General features: G+C 39.0%; 1 long non-coding RNA gene across 1 annotated transcript; it reads right to left on the bottom strand.

Moving 5' to 3' along the window:
- Positions 1 to 11,661: 11,661 nt before the first annotated feature.
- Positions 11,662 to 14,010, bottom strand: LOC145134054 (uncharacterized). Its single transcript, XR_013718880.1, has 3 exons — positions 13,475 to 14,010; positions 13,057 to 13,361; positions 11,662 to 12,931 (listed from the first exon to the last, which is right to left on the bottom strand). It is a non-coding gene; the product is annotated as an uncharacterized LOC145134054 (long non-coding RNA).
- Between the last annotated feature and the right edge of the window lie 738 nt (positions 14,011 to 14,748).

Raw genomic sequence — 14,748 nt, 5'->3', positions numbered from 1 at the left:
AATTTATACTAGAGTCTATACATAGACCTAAGTTATATCCAAAAGACAGAGTAGAGTATGCTCTACTCGCGAGGGGAGTTGTTCTGGTTGGTACTTGACTCAGACCTGGATTCAGCCAGATGTTGTTCCGTTTCCCATACACGCCTTTGCAGTGCCACCTGGTTATGACGAAGATCCCTAACTTCAGATTGGCAGGCATTAAGCTCTACCTGTAGGGCATCAGTTCAAGTCCTTTCTAAGTTCTATTCATCGCTCAGATGACGTAGACGAACTGTGTTGACTACGGAGTTTGCACGGATCTCCATGACTTGGTCAAAGTTTGCTCTTCCCTGCTCAGCATTGCGAGCAACTCGACGCACCAAGATAGGAAGGACTCTGTCTGCTGAGCCTCCCTCATTGAGATTGTAGAAGCTTCGCTCGCCATTGTAGGGAGGTGGTTATCCCTGCTCGTGGCTCCACCTGCCCAAGTTCACCGCCCACAAAGGCGTCGGGCCTTGAAAATCCGGACGAGGGTTAGGATTTTCAGGCACTTGAGGTGGATTATAGACCTCGGGGTCTGAGTCTGAGTCTTCTTGGAAATCCTCCTCGTTCTCTTTATCAGAATTCTCCTCGGGGTCTTCTTCTGCTGGGACCACCGGGTTCTCTTCTTCAGGCTCCGCATCAAGCCATCCACTGTGCCCTTGATCGGGAAAGTACGGGTCGCCAGGGTGATGAAATCCAGCCATCCTATCTAAGCGAGAAAAGGGGTGTAAGAAACATATTATAGACGTACTACTTAAGATAATTATAGGATGATCCTTACTAGTTACTCCAATATTTGCGTAGTGCATACCAGTCATATGTAACCAAGATAGAATAGACCTTCGATTAAGTGACCCTAACTCTAAGTCCACAACCAAAGAAGGAACAGGAAGTAAAGCAAAGATCACAGATTCTAAGTCTATGACACCTTAGTCACATATAACCTTAGCGTATCCACTCAGCAACTATTGACATACTAGTAAAGACCTTTTAGTTTGCACATAAATAATTATAGTAATACAAAATACTCCTATAATATTTTAAGTTTATGTTATGTTCTAAAATTTCATTGTAGTAGTGTTGGTAAGTTTTTAGACTTGCTGCAACACCACAACCATTCCTAGGCACATGCTAATCACTTCTCGGAAAGATATAGTTGATCAGGCTATATCACTCCCAGAACTGATTATATGTCCCCCGGCGTACTTGTGCTGTCCAACAACCGCAATACTTTTGTTCTGTTCTAGTATGACACTGATCCTAGTATGAATGCATGTATGTATACTTTAGTTAAATATTATATTATTTAACAAGTATAAACTCTGGGTCAGAGTGTTTTAATCCCGATGTATTTATAGTTGTATATCTTTTATGGGTTGATATACTCAATTCACTATAAACAAAGCTCTGATACCAATCTGTCACACCCCCAAACCAGAACGACGGAAACGTTCGGGGGCGGAGGACGTCATGTACTATATCATAACAATGCACAATAGTAAAACAAGCAACAACATCATCCATTGCATTAACAAGTGTGTTCTGTGTAAAGTTTGAAAGACACCAAAAATATGAATCAAAATCAAAGACGGCCACCATGATCTTATGAAGGGTTCACGGCCCAATGAAGGGTTCACGGCCGTGAACTCTTGAAGAATCATGCTTAAAAGGTGTTTGTTTCATGGGGATTCAAGAGCTTCTAATGGATAACAAGTGTATGGAAAGGATACTTACTTAATGGAAGTCTTGAAGGTGTTCACGGCCCAAGAACAAGTGTATGTTCTTGGTGTTCTTGGTGGAAAGATGAAGACTTGAAGATCTTGAAGGAAAAGTGATGAATTCAAGGATGGGATTCATAGGATTCATATGATCAAGAAGATTAACTAGTAAAGGGATGAATCACTTACGTTTTTTAAGAGAAAGGATGGTTTCCCTTGATGATACTTGAGAGAGTTTGAGTGTTCTTGAATGGAAGATGTGAGAAATGAAGAAAAGTGAAGGAAATCTTCATGTGTAGAAAGGGGTTCACGGCCAAACATGGGTTCACGACCGTGAACCTAGTTTGGGCCGTGAACATCCCTTGATGAATGTTCTTGGCTTAATTTGAAATTCATAGATTCATTACTCACACTTAATAGCATTAAGTCCTCAGTGTACAAGGCTTAAAAACTCTTAGAATAACCCTTAGCAAGGCTAAAAGGTAACAAATACAAGTCTAACTTTTGATTGATTTGTTTGACTTACAAGGCAGAAACTTACGGGTTGTCACAGAAGAGGCGGAAGGAATAAGGTTGAGAGAGAAAGAGAGGGGGGGCTTACCTAACATCGTCGGAGAAGAAGGGTTTGTGCATCACTAGAAGAGAGACGAAGATAAAGCATGTTATGTCGCTGCTAATTAGGGTTTTTTTCATGTCAAGGATGTAGTTGGAGGTTTTCTTGTAGAGAAAGCATGACTTGTGTTGGATGAACAGAGAAGCGTTGGAGGCGCTGAAGGTGGGTGAAGACGAAGGCCCTAGGGCTTCCTTCTTGCTAATTCGAAGAGGTGAGGGTTTTAATTTTTGGGATCGAACAGACGGGGTTTAATTTTTGGGGATTTCATTTCCACTGGCTGTTAAAACGTGTCATTAAAAATTTATAAAGCGAAACACTGACATGACACACATTTTCCGTTTTTCTATTTTTTTTCTTTTCTAACACAAATTCTAGGGCACATATAAATGTGTGTCCTCTATCCTTCAAATTTTGGAAAAATGACATTATTTTTAAGACACGCAAAAAATACGTATCGTAAATCAGTGTGTGTCATTGTTCGCGTGTCATTAAAGAGTTGTTTTCTAGTAGTGTGTTACTGTCTCCCCCCCCCCCCCAACCGAATGGGGCGAACACCTCTGGCAAGCTTTCACCATCACATTCAGATTGGTTAAACCATTGATTCAATCTTCATTTTTATTTTTCTACATAAATATTGGTATATAAAACCAAAATTTTGACATGCACAAGTTCAAACATTAAAAACACACATGACAATAAATTATAGATCAATCCAGCTTTCGTATAGAATGCTTCATTTCCTTCTTTTTCTTTCTTATACGTTACCCAATTAATACTCTTTCTATTGAGTGCATTAGATAAAAGAGAAGCTCGAATGAGTTAACATTCTTTTAGATTGATAATGTAAAATATTATTTATTTATTTATTTTCAGGATAAACAATCGGATGAGTTACCAAATGAGGATCCCAGTTTGATGTACAAGAGACGACACATTTCAACAACAAAAGCCATCTTCAAAGGTACAAAGGATCAGATATCACGTTATATCCAACAATTTGGACCGATGTTATCGTGTGACAAAGGTACAAGAACACTATTATTATTTTTCTCATTATTATTTAAATTAATAAAAAAAATTGAATTTATATGGTGTTTTATAGGCTTTTGAGGCACATATTGTTTGGCTAAACTGCTCCCAACCATGCTTCTCTCAATCTCCTTCGGTTGAGAAAAAACGTTGTGGATTCGTTCGTGAACTTGAAGAATGGTATTAGTTTTTAGCAAAAACGTACAAACCCATGGCAATACTCAAAAAAAATTACTAGTTAAAGTTAAATCCAATATGACATTCTAAATAATATTCTAGGTAGCTGATATTCTAAAAAAATAATGTCAAAATTTTTTACTCGGAAGTCTAATTTTAAATTTAACTTGATTAAAAATATTACCAAATGGCTTCTAACACAGTGATATCAGGTGTTGTCCTTCCTTGTTGAGGTTAAGGATTCAAGTCTCGTCATTAATATAAGTGAAATTAAGAAGTACTTTAAGAGTAAATTAGATTTGTCGTTCAAAAAAGTGTTAAAAAAATTTAATATTTTTTATTCATAATAATAGAACTAAAACTTTAAAACTTCTTGGCCTAAAATGCAGTTGTTACATATTAGGCTATGGGGAGTGGTAAACTCCTAGTACCTTAACACATCATTTTTTTGAGCGACACATCATTTTTCTCTCTTAGCACCTAGTTCTTAGCATTTGGAATCGAATGACAACACTCCTAGCACTCCATTTTTTATTATTTTTTTCCAAATTAAATTAAATTATATTATTTTAATACACAATCAATTAATATTAAATATATTTTATTTTTTCTAAACCGCAAACAATTAATATCAAATAAATAATATTTTTTTAAAACACTTAATATTTAAATATAAAATGTTACATTAATTTCAAACATAAAATACGATTAAAAATTTAAAACATGACTTACTTCCTAAAACATGACTTAATACTAGACGAAAAAGTTAAATTAAAATAGTATCTAATACATAAAAATACTACATCTTATCACAGTTGTATTCTTTCACAAGATCATTCTATGCATTGTTGAAAATCTAATGATCCTCCTCGGACAAGTTGTCTCCCGGGGTTAAAAAAGCTTTAGCGCACAGTTCGTTTCTTTTATCCTTCTCAATTCCAAAAATCCCTTAAGCTTAGCGTCTAACCCTTTGATTTCGCTCCTTATCTCCTCCACTTCACTCGATGAACTTTGTCCTCCTTTCGGCTTCCTTTTTCCTCTGTCTCGTCCCATAAGACGATTTGGAAATTCATATGGACCGTCGTTGTTGAGGTGAATCCCCCCGATATGCGCATCAGAAGATTGACTGTAGGTTGACTCGGAAGTTTTACTAAGTTTGGAAGCGCCCATGTAATCATCGACACTTTTTAGATTTAGTCATTTCGGTTTGCCCTTCAAAACTCTCCAAAACGCCTCATTGCCAAAAGGTTTTTTGACTTTCGCCTTGTAGTTGTAAATCTGACAAACTTTTGCTAACACATTCACCTCGTTTGCACCGCTTTAGGGGTTGCGGAACGCATTCATGTAGACATCGTTGAACTCCATTGAGGCTTTGTTGGCGGTCCTCCATTTCGAGTAAAGGTGATCAGGATTGCGGTACTGCATTTTCATTATGTGACAAAAGTTATGCAAAACTCTAGCTTTGATGGTTGTCGAATCTTGGTCGTCGCCCGTCGTCGGATCCTCCGACACATCTAACAATGCTTGTACTAGTTCCCTTTCTTCATCATCCGTCCACCCGTTGTATTAAGCCTTCCCTTTGCTTGGAGCCTTCCCTTTTCCTCTATTTTTTCTTGTTGGTTCGACTTCGGCCTCTTGAAATGACTCTTCAACGGGTTCTTCAACTTCATTGGAGGAATCAGTTGACTCGTTGAATAGGTGGTGTGGTTGGCATTGAAAATTACTTTGGAGTTGTGGTTGTGAAAATAATTGAGTTTCTTGAACTGTCTCAAACGAATCAAGATCCAAATTTGGACGACGTATTGGTTGGGATTGGTTTTAGTAAAAGCGCATAGTTGAGAAGCGTACAGATTGAATTGATACATTTGTAGAGCCATAGATGGAAAGTGTATGCTAGCGGGTGAGTGAAGGGTTGATCAAATGAAGGTTGATAACATTCTGGTGATGGAAGGTTTGGTGATTGAGTGTTTGGCGGTGGAAGATTTAGTGATGGAAGGTTTGAAGATTTATTTTTGTTGTTTCTTGGGGTTTTGTTTGGGTGAGATGAAGATGTTTTTCTTTGGTGAAGTGAGAGAGATAATGATATTTCATATGTGTGAAATGTTGAGTGTGTGGTATGATTTTTAGTAGTTGAATTGTAGGTGAATATTTTGAATTTTATTAATTAAAAACGTTTTTTTTAATTAAATTGGGAGAAGTTGGTGGAAAATTAATTTGGCAATTTAAGTTTGGGCTCAGCAATTTGGTTGGTTTTCTCTCTCAAATCAGTTTTTTTTAAGCTGACGGGTTAGCTTAACAATTAAAATGGATTTTTCTCGCAAGAAAATTTTAATGATCAACCGCAGTACCTGTTTGCTGATATCCCATCCAACAAAATCCGACTTTAGAAGACATGTCACAGCCCGGATCGACTTGATGATTTCAATATATATATATATATATATATATATATATATATATATATATATATATATATATATATATATATATATATATATATATATATATATATATATATATATGAATTTGGGCTAATTATTAGTGGGCTCCAAAAATAATAGTGATTTTGGGCTTTAGAAAATTTAGACTTCATAAGTTGATATTTAATGGGCCAATTTTACAAAGACTAAAATCAAATGTCTAAAGTTCGCGCAACGCAAGCCACGCTCAACAGAATGCGCTTTCAGAATACGCGTTGCGGCCCAGATCACTCGTCATTTTCAAAAAGGGAGGGAGAAGAGTAGTATGCTACTGCTACTCCATGAAGCATTTTAGAACACGACCGCGATTGAAAGGCTCAAGGTACAAACGACTGAGACTCGAGTGTGCAAACAACAAGCCGATATCATATATATCCATTCGTTTTCACTTCTCGCCTTTTCTAAAAAGGGGGGAGTATGTGGGTTAGCACGACACTATGCAAAAGTGTTATTCCTATATCGAGTAAAGGGATGAACTACATAACGAGTTGACGTTATATACGACTGTGCATCCCTGGGAAGAGATAGTGTTATGAATGAAGAAGAAGCTCCATGGCCCAACACCAAACATCAACCGTGCTGCCCGACTATTAGCAGTCGTGTCGATCAACTTCAGTCAGTCTCGCTACTTAGCTCTCACCATTCACGTTGACCGGCTCTCGTAATCTTACTACTCAGCTCTCAGCAGTCGCACTACTTGGATCTCAACAGTCGCGCAACCCGACCCTCAATAGCGATGCGACCCAGCTCAGCAGCCGCAAAGCTCAGTCATCAGCAGTCATCAGCAGCTACGTTGTCTGACTCCCAGCAGTTGTGCCAGCCACGCTACCCAACTTTTGTCAGCACTTGTGTCGCCTAGCTTTTTCAGCAGCTGTGTCGCCCAATTTCCAGCAACTATGCATCCATCGTTTCCATTCCTCGCCTCCTTTAAGAAGGGGGAGTAAGGTTGGTACGATACTATGCAGAAGTGATTTTTATTCTGAAGGGGAAAAGTTAAAGTACATGAAGAGCTGATGCTATGCATGATAGTGCACTCCCAGGGTGACATTAATATTCTAGATCGAAAGAGCAGCCTCGTGGTTCAACCCTCGGTAGTCTCATTGCCCATCTATCAGTGGTCGTGCTGCTCAGTTCTCAGCGGCCCTGGTGACCATCCCTCGGCGGCAGCCTCGCTACGCACCACTTGACAGCAACTACATTATCCAACTCTAAGTAGCATCGCCGCATAGCCCTCGGCAGACAGCCAAGACAGCGAGGCACCAATCGTCACTACAACTAAAGATGCAGCAAAGCATCAGGTTCCATTACACTTCAACCCGGACTGGTCACCCGGTCTAGGCACAAAATATTGCATGTTGTTGCGCCCAATCGTGCAAGTTTCAGCATCCTTGCCTTGAGTCGCCTGACTTCTCAGCCCAACTTTATTACAACAGCAACCTCCGCATGCAAGGTTCAACATCCTTGCCTTGAGTATCCTGGCTTCTCAGTCCAACTCCATTATAGCGGCAAGCTCCGCATGCGAGGTTCAGCACCCTTACCTTGGGTCACCTTACTTCTCAGCCTGACTCCAGCAGCATGCTCCGCCAACAAGGCTCAAAGGATCGCAACCTTTGCCTATATGATTCCATGCGATGCTCTCCCGCATGATGTATCCATGATCACTGGCAACTAAGCCCGATCCATTCCACGCGATGCTCTCCTGCGTGATGTACCTACGACCGCTAGTTGCTAAACCCGATCTGCATGCGATGCTCTCCCACGAAGCATTTCCATGATCATTGGATACTAAGCCCAGTCTATTCTTCTAAGTCGCGCAACATAAGTCGCGCATCGTCGTGCATCACAAGCTTATTCCCCGCCTAACACCATGCTCTCGGTGTTTCCACTCTCACAGTCATCATGGTTCTCTTGTGCTCGGATGATCGATGAAGTGTTTCCCACATTACATCCTACTATAGTGAGGTTACTCTCCAGCAAGAAGGTTATCCCGGAAACGACCCTGCTACCTACTACCTTTCAGCATCTCTGTTTTGTGGCTCTCGGAAACGGTCTTGCTGTGCAACCCTACCTGTAGCCTCGCTGCCTATCCCACAACATCTCTGTTTCCTGGCTCTCGGAAACGGTCTTGCTGCGTAACCCAGCCTGTAGCCTCGCCGCGTATCCTTCAGCATCTCTGTTGCCTGGCCCTTAGAAACGGTCTTGCTGCGCAACCCATACCTCTGGCCTCACCGCTTATCCCTCGGCACCTCTGTTGTCTGGCCCTCGACAACGTTCTTTCTGCGCAATCTCTATCTCTGGCCCCACCACGTATCCCTCAGCATCTTTGCTGCCTGTCTCTCGAAAACAGTCTCGCTGCATATTTCCTACCAATAGCCCCACTGCCTGTCCCTCAATAATTCTGTTGTCTGGCTATCGGTAATAGTCTCACTACGTGACCCTCGCTAGCAACCTAATCGCCTAGCTCTCGGAATCTCTGCAACTTATATTATTCTCAACAACCTTATGGTTTATTGGTTTAACAACATAGTCTGATGCGGCTACCTACGCTACCCACATCAGACTGGGGGGAATCCAGCTAGGTGTAGCCTAAGCAAGAAACACCTTCAGGACGGTTACTGGTGCTCATGCAAAGAAGACTATGTAGACGGTTATCGGTAACATTCCATTTGCGTGTGACTACAATAACAATTGCATCAGATAATAGCCTCCGAGGCTACATAACGAGCCTACACTTCTTAGCTACCTTGGCCCGACGCCTTACCGACATCATTTTAGCATAACAGCCCCGCTCCGCAAAACATCATCAGCAGCCTCACTCTACATTATCGCAGCAACAGCTACGTTGCATCTCATCAATTGGATCATACTCCTAACAAGGAAATATCATTAAGCCAACACATGCTTGGCTCATTGCGCGACACCACGGCTCCCGTGGGTAAGGTTCGGTCATTCTTTTTATTCTTTGATGCATTGGTGCTTTGTCTAGTCCGATCTAATCAGACTAGGGAGACTTGACGACACACATTTTATATGACTGAGTCCAGTCCAATGTCATTGGCCGCGTACCAATAACATCGGACTGGGGGGACTTGATGATATATGGTCCATTACCATGGCCTAGATAGCTCTGGCGCGCCAGCCTCGCCTGGCGCTCCCGCGCCAACCTTGCTGGGGACTCTCCTGCTGGCCCGGCCTGCGATCGCTCGCCAGCCCTGCTGGGGACTCTCCTGCTGGCCCGGCTTGGCGCTCCCTTGCCAGCCTGGTGACGCATGGTTTATATGACTGAGTCCAGTTCAATGTCATTGGTCGCATACCAATAACATCAGACTGGGGGGACTTGATGATATATGGTCCATTAGCATGGCCACGACAGCTCTGGCGCACCAGCCTCGGCTGGCGCTCCCTTGCCATCCTTGTTGGGGACTCCCTTACCAGCCTTGCTGGGGACTCTCCTGCTGGCCCGGCCTGGGGACTCCCTTGCTAGCCTTATTAGGGACTCTCCTGCTAGCCCGGCCTGGGGCTCCCTTGCCATCCTTTCCTAGTGCGCGTCCGCCAACCTTGCCTGGTGCGCGCCCGCCAGCCTCGCCCGGAGCCTCCAGGCGGCCTCGCCCAACTCCTTGCTAGCTTGGCCTGAATTGGGCTGGCCCAAGGCCTGACCTAATTACCTTTGACCTAATTGTCCCCTATAAAGTGAACAATATCTCCTCCATAGAGGGGGACTCTTCCCTAAGTGGCTCAGCCCTTACAAGACCTCTCCCCTTGGCTCAGCCGCCACACTATACTCCGCCCAGGTGGCTCAGCCGCCACCCGCCGTCGTCAACCACCATACACCACCACCAACACCGAGATGGTTCTCTCTAGCTAAAGAGAACCATCTCAGATCTACCAGATGATCTAACTTGATCGTCGGAGCCCGCTCCCGGGGCACAGTCTCTGGGGCGGCTCTAACACATCTCTCGGTTGTGACCTCGCAGATCTATCTCCGGGGAAGAAGCACTTTCTCAGAGCAGGTGGTCGGAGCCGATGTCGCATCATATATATATATATATATATATATATATATATATATATATATATATATATATATATATATATATATATATATATATATATATATATATATATATATACTAGCCGTTTACCCGCGCCAAGCGCTGGGTGCAAATATTTTTTTCAGAAATTAATTTGTAGAGACGATTAGTTATTTTATACAAATAGTTTAGAGAAGCTAAACAACAGACGATGAATAGTTTACTTTTATCGAATGTTTTCGTTCCGGATATTAGTTGCCTTTTTTAGCAACCAACTAATCGTTTCATTTTAAAAAATAGTTTCCTTTAAAAAAAATAGTTCTTTTTCGAAAAAAATATCATATTACAATGAATACAAAGATAGTTTTCTTTTAGCAATTAGTTTCTAACCTACATCACATATATATATATATATATATATATATATATATATATATATATATATATATATATAAGTGATGAATACGGTATGCCATGAGTAAGCAATGTATTAAAAAAAAGATAAATGTACTAAAACACTTCAAAATGAAAATATGCGTCAATTGTTTGATTTTTTTTCTTAAACAATTTTAAATAATATATGGCAGTATACCAAATACAAACTATAATTCCACAAAAACACTAACTTTTACTCCAAAGAGGCCCACTGTAGCCTTTATTGAAGTTCGTCAAAAAAATCTCTTATTAAATCCCAAGTTCTATGACTTCATTCCCAATACATTTTAAAATAACAGCAACACAAGGTACAACTTCATATATAAAGGCCACTTAACAATTTGATTTTATTTTTGTCAATTAAAACGCATCCTCCATTCGAAGTGTTATAAAAAAAACATAGCCACACCCCTCAATCCACTTACTCTTCAATTGTGGAACATAGCAGACAAAATAGTTAGAAACTGAATTTTAGGGTATTAAACCCCAAAGCAGATTAACCTCCAACTCTGAATCCCAACCGAATATTATAATCTTAATATATTCCTACCGAAATCCTCGAAGAAAACCTGTCAGTCGCATTGTGAACTTACCTATTTGCGATTGGTTAAACAAAACAGTGATCAAGTACCGAAAATCACATTTCAAAAAAGACTCGCTAAAGAAAATAGAAGATTAATAGTTGATTTCATTTTCAAACAATAACCAAGTCTTGCAAGTTCTATGATCTTAACGGCTCCTTGGACAGAACCTACCTGAAACACCATCGGACCCTTCAAGAGTAAGGAAATAGAAATCTAGTCATATATATTTATAAATATAGATATTTATAACTAAACTTATTTCAGTTTAATTTATAAGTGGGCTTTCTCCATCTTCATAGTAGGGGTATGAGATATCTTAAAATTCAGCCATCATAAGAATAAGATAAAATTTACAGTTTAATGACTTTATATCTTAAAAGAAATTTCAAATACAAAAATAGAACAAAATTTAAATTTTGATTGTTATTTAATGATTTTGACCCTTAAACAAATTATTATTAAATACTTTTTTCTTTATGGCCTATAAATCTAGACCTGGATATAGCCCCTTTTGATAAATATCAAAATTTAAGGGACCTTATAATATAATGCACAAAACCCGGGGAAATAAATCATTTCATCCACAATTACACTTTACAGCTTTCCCGTCGAGTAGGTGGTGAAAAAAGTATGTCAGTTGCCTTCTGCACCGTCGCCGGCGGCCACCACCACCACAATCTTCTTACTTTTGACGGTGTCAGTAACTTTTCTTCACCATTTTTCTCATGTTATAACCGGTGTAATTTTTCTGTTATGATTCGAAGCATATCCACAATCAGACCTCTATCTTTCATCTTTAATCGCAATTTTGTTGCTGCCGCTGTATCATCAAGCACTTCAGCGAGAAATATTAGTAGTTCTATTAGCAATGATATCAGTTTCACATGGGATGATGTCTTTCAAATATCTCAACAGCGGAATGTTTCATCGGATCTCAGTGGATTCTTTCAGAATATCAAATCATGTAATCGAGGCTGGGTAAACTCTTCGTTAAGCATAATTTCTTATATTTATCAATCGCAAATGTGTTTCAGTGTTTTTTTATCATTCCGTAAAAATTCTTTCTCTTGTATTCATCGTAGTTCAAAGGAAATTTTGATTTTAGCATATGTAGATAAGATATAGAATAGACTACTAGTTATAGGCATTAATCCATATCAACTGATTGCAGGAAATGCGTTCTGATTTCATTCCCTTTGTCATTGAGGACCAAATTGTTTATGTTCATAACGGGTAATGTCTCTCGCATTAAGTTGCATAATCAGATCTATTGTTGTTTTGTTCTTCTGAGTAGTTTAAATTGATGATATTCATCAATCATCAAGCTAATTTAGCATCAGGTATTGAACTTTGTGCAGTTTTCTTGACCATTTAAGCAAGTTATGATGTCAACAACAATTATGGTGTCAAGTAGGCCTCCATGCTTTTACCAGAAAAGTTCTACTTTTGTTAGCTTTTATCAATTGAAATGCATAAAACATAGATATATAAATGCAAGTATGTAGCATAAATAGACAAATTCTAATAGCATAGTAGCAAGTACCTGTATAAAATTGTTTGTCATATGTTCAGGTTATAAAATGGATTTTCTTCGGCTAGTGGCCATATACTACATTGATATATAATAATAATAGATGAATTCAGATACTTGTAGACATGACCGAATCCAATTATTGTTATTAGGCCCATGACATGTAACACGTGAATATGAAAATTATTGTTATTAAACTATTCTCACCTCATCAAAGGCAACTCCAATCATTTGAACACCAACATGAATGGCATTTTGTACAAATCTACATGGCAAAACCAATAAAGGAAATCCAACCAAGTTAACATTCACCTGCAATTTCACAAATGAAAACCAAAAATCCAAAAACAATATTAAGAAAAAACAACTTATTGCATCCATACTAACACAAAAGGAACAAAAGCTAGCAGTTAAGAAACAAGCTTAGAAAGACTTACAATCATGATATCCCCTGCATACATTGTCAATGGATCATTTTTCTTTTCACCTGTTAATAAAGATGATTGCTTTGACATCAAGAAAGAATGAAGAATTCACATAAAAAAATTATGATGTGCAAAATTGCTGATTTTATATGGTGCAGGTGAAATTAGAATATCATGTTCATCTAATGTTGCCTTGAAGCTTTTCTGGACTACAATCCTCACCTAAATCACCAACATCACCATAATTTATCGTTTAGGAATGTCAACGATATCATCAAATAGTTATGATCCAGGAGCTGGGGTTTTGACATCACACTCTATGAACAACAGAAAAGAAAGGAGAAGAATCCAAGTTGTAAGATTTCAGTAAAAAGGATAATTAGTTCATCTATGAACTTAGAAACTAAATTTAAATATTAATCGATGTTACCTTAGTAATCCTCAGATCATAGATGAGGGTTTTATATCACAAAAACCAAGAAGAAAGCCACAAATCTTGGATATATTTGGGTTTTCTTGAGGGAGATTGAAGGTGGTGACTGATATCGGAGATGGTGGAAGATGGTAACGATGGATGGTGGTACGGTGGTGCCTGGTGAAGGTGGTAGCTGGCGGTGGTTGTTGTGGTTTATGGCCATCTCTAATCTGTAGTGAGAGGATGCATGCGAGGATGGAGAATAAGAGTGGGTTGATGGAGCGGTGGTGCGTCGTTGATGGCAGTGAGGGTGACGTGTAAGTGAGGATGAAGGATAGAATGAGGATTATAGAGGTAGGAGGTGATAGCGAGATATTATATTAACAGGGAATATTATTTCAGTTTTACCGATTCAATTGGTATTGACCAATTCAATAGGATGAAATTGAGGGACTCAAGATTTTGACTTTTTCAATTGTTTGACTGATAAGATTTATTTATTTTGATATGCATAAATTGATTGTACCTATTGTATTATGGTTTGCACCTCTTAAAATTCACCCTTTGACCAAATTTGAATAATAAGGAACTAGCCGTTTACCCGCGCCAAGCGCCAAGTGCGAATACTTTTTTCAGAAATTAGTTTGTAGAGGTGGCGATTAGTTCTTTTGCACAAATAGTTTACTACGTCCAAACAATTATCAATGAGAGTCATGCTGGCATAAACAAAATCCGTAAGAACTAAAAATGAAAAAGCTGGGACTCTTTATTGATGCACACTAACACATGATTGATTGTGCACCATTAATCGTGCAACACTTCTTTATACATCACATTTGATGTATAGACTTCACCGCCGTTGAATTGTTCGTCAAGCTTCACTAAAACTTTTGTATTGGAACGTGATATCCCTCTAGATAATGCCACATAAAGTTGGTCATGCGAGAAAACCGATTCCAGTAGATAAATACCTACATTTGGAATTGTTTGTCCCTGAGCTTTGTTGATCGTCATCGCGAAACATTTCGAACAGTAATATGACCATCCATCACTGAAATATTTTTCAATTAAAGTTATATTTTACATATCAATTTCTTTTATTTTGTTTAAAAAAATAAATCACCCAATTTAATTGAAAATAATAAAAATTTAAATGTTTACATTTATTACCCTATATATATATTAGCACAAAATCGTCTTAACATAATGAATTATAACAAAAATTGTGGATTTATTGGAAGACAATAAAATAAATAGTATAAAAAAAGCTTCTTGAAAAAATTAATGGG

This window comes from Lactuca virosa, chromosome 8 (genome assembly GCF_052849685.1).
Source record: "Lactuca virosa cultivar CGN04683 chromosome 8, Lactuca_virosa_CGN04683_v6, whole genome shotgun sequence".
Lineage (NCBI taxonomy): Eukaryota > Viridiplantae > Streptophyta > Magnoliopsida > Asterales > Asteraceae > Lactuca > Lactuca virosa.
Note: the sequence above shows the minus strand (reverse complement) of the source record. Positions and strands in the feature narration are given on the sequence as shown.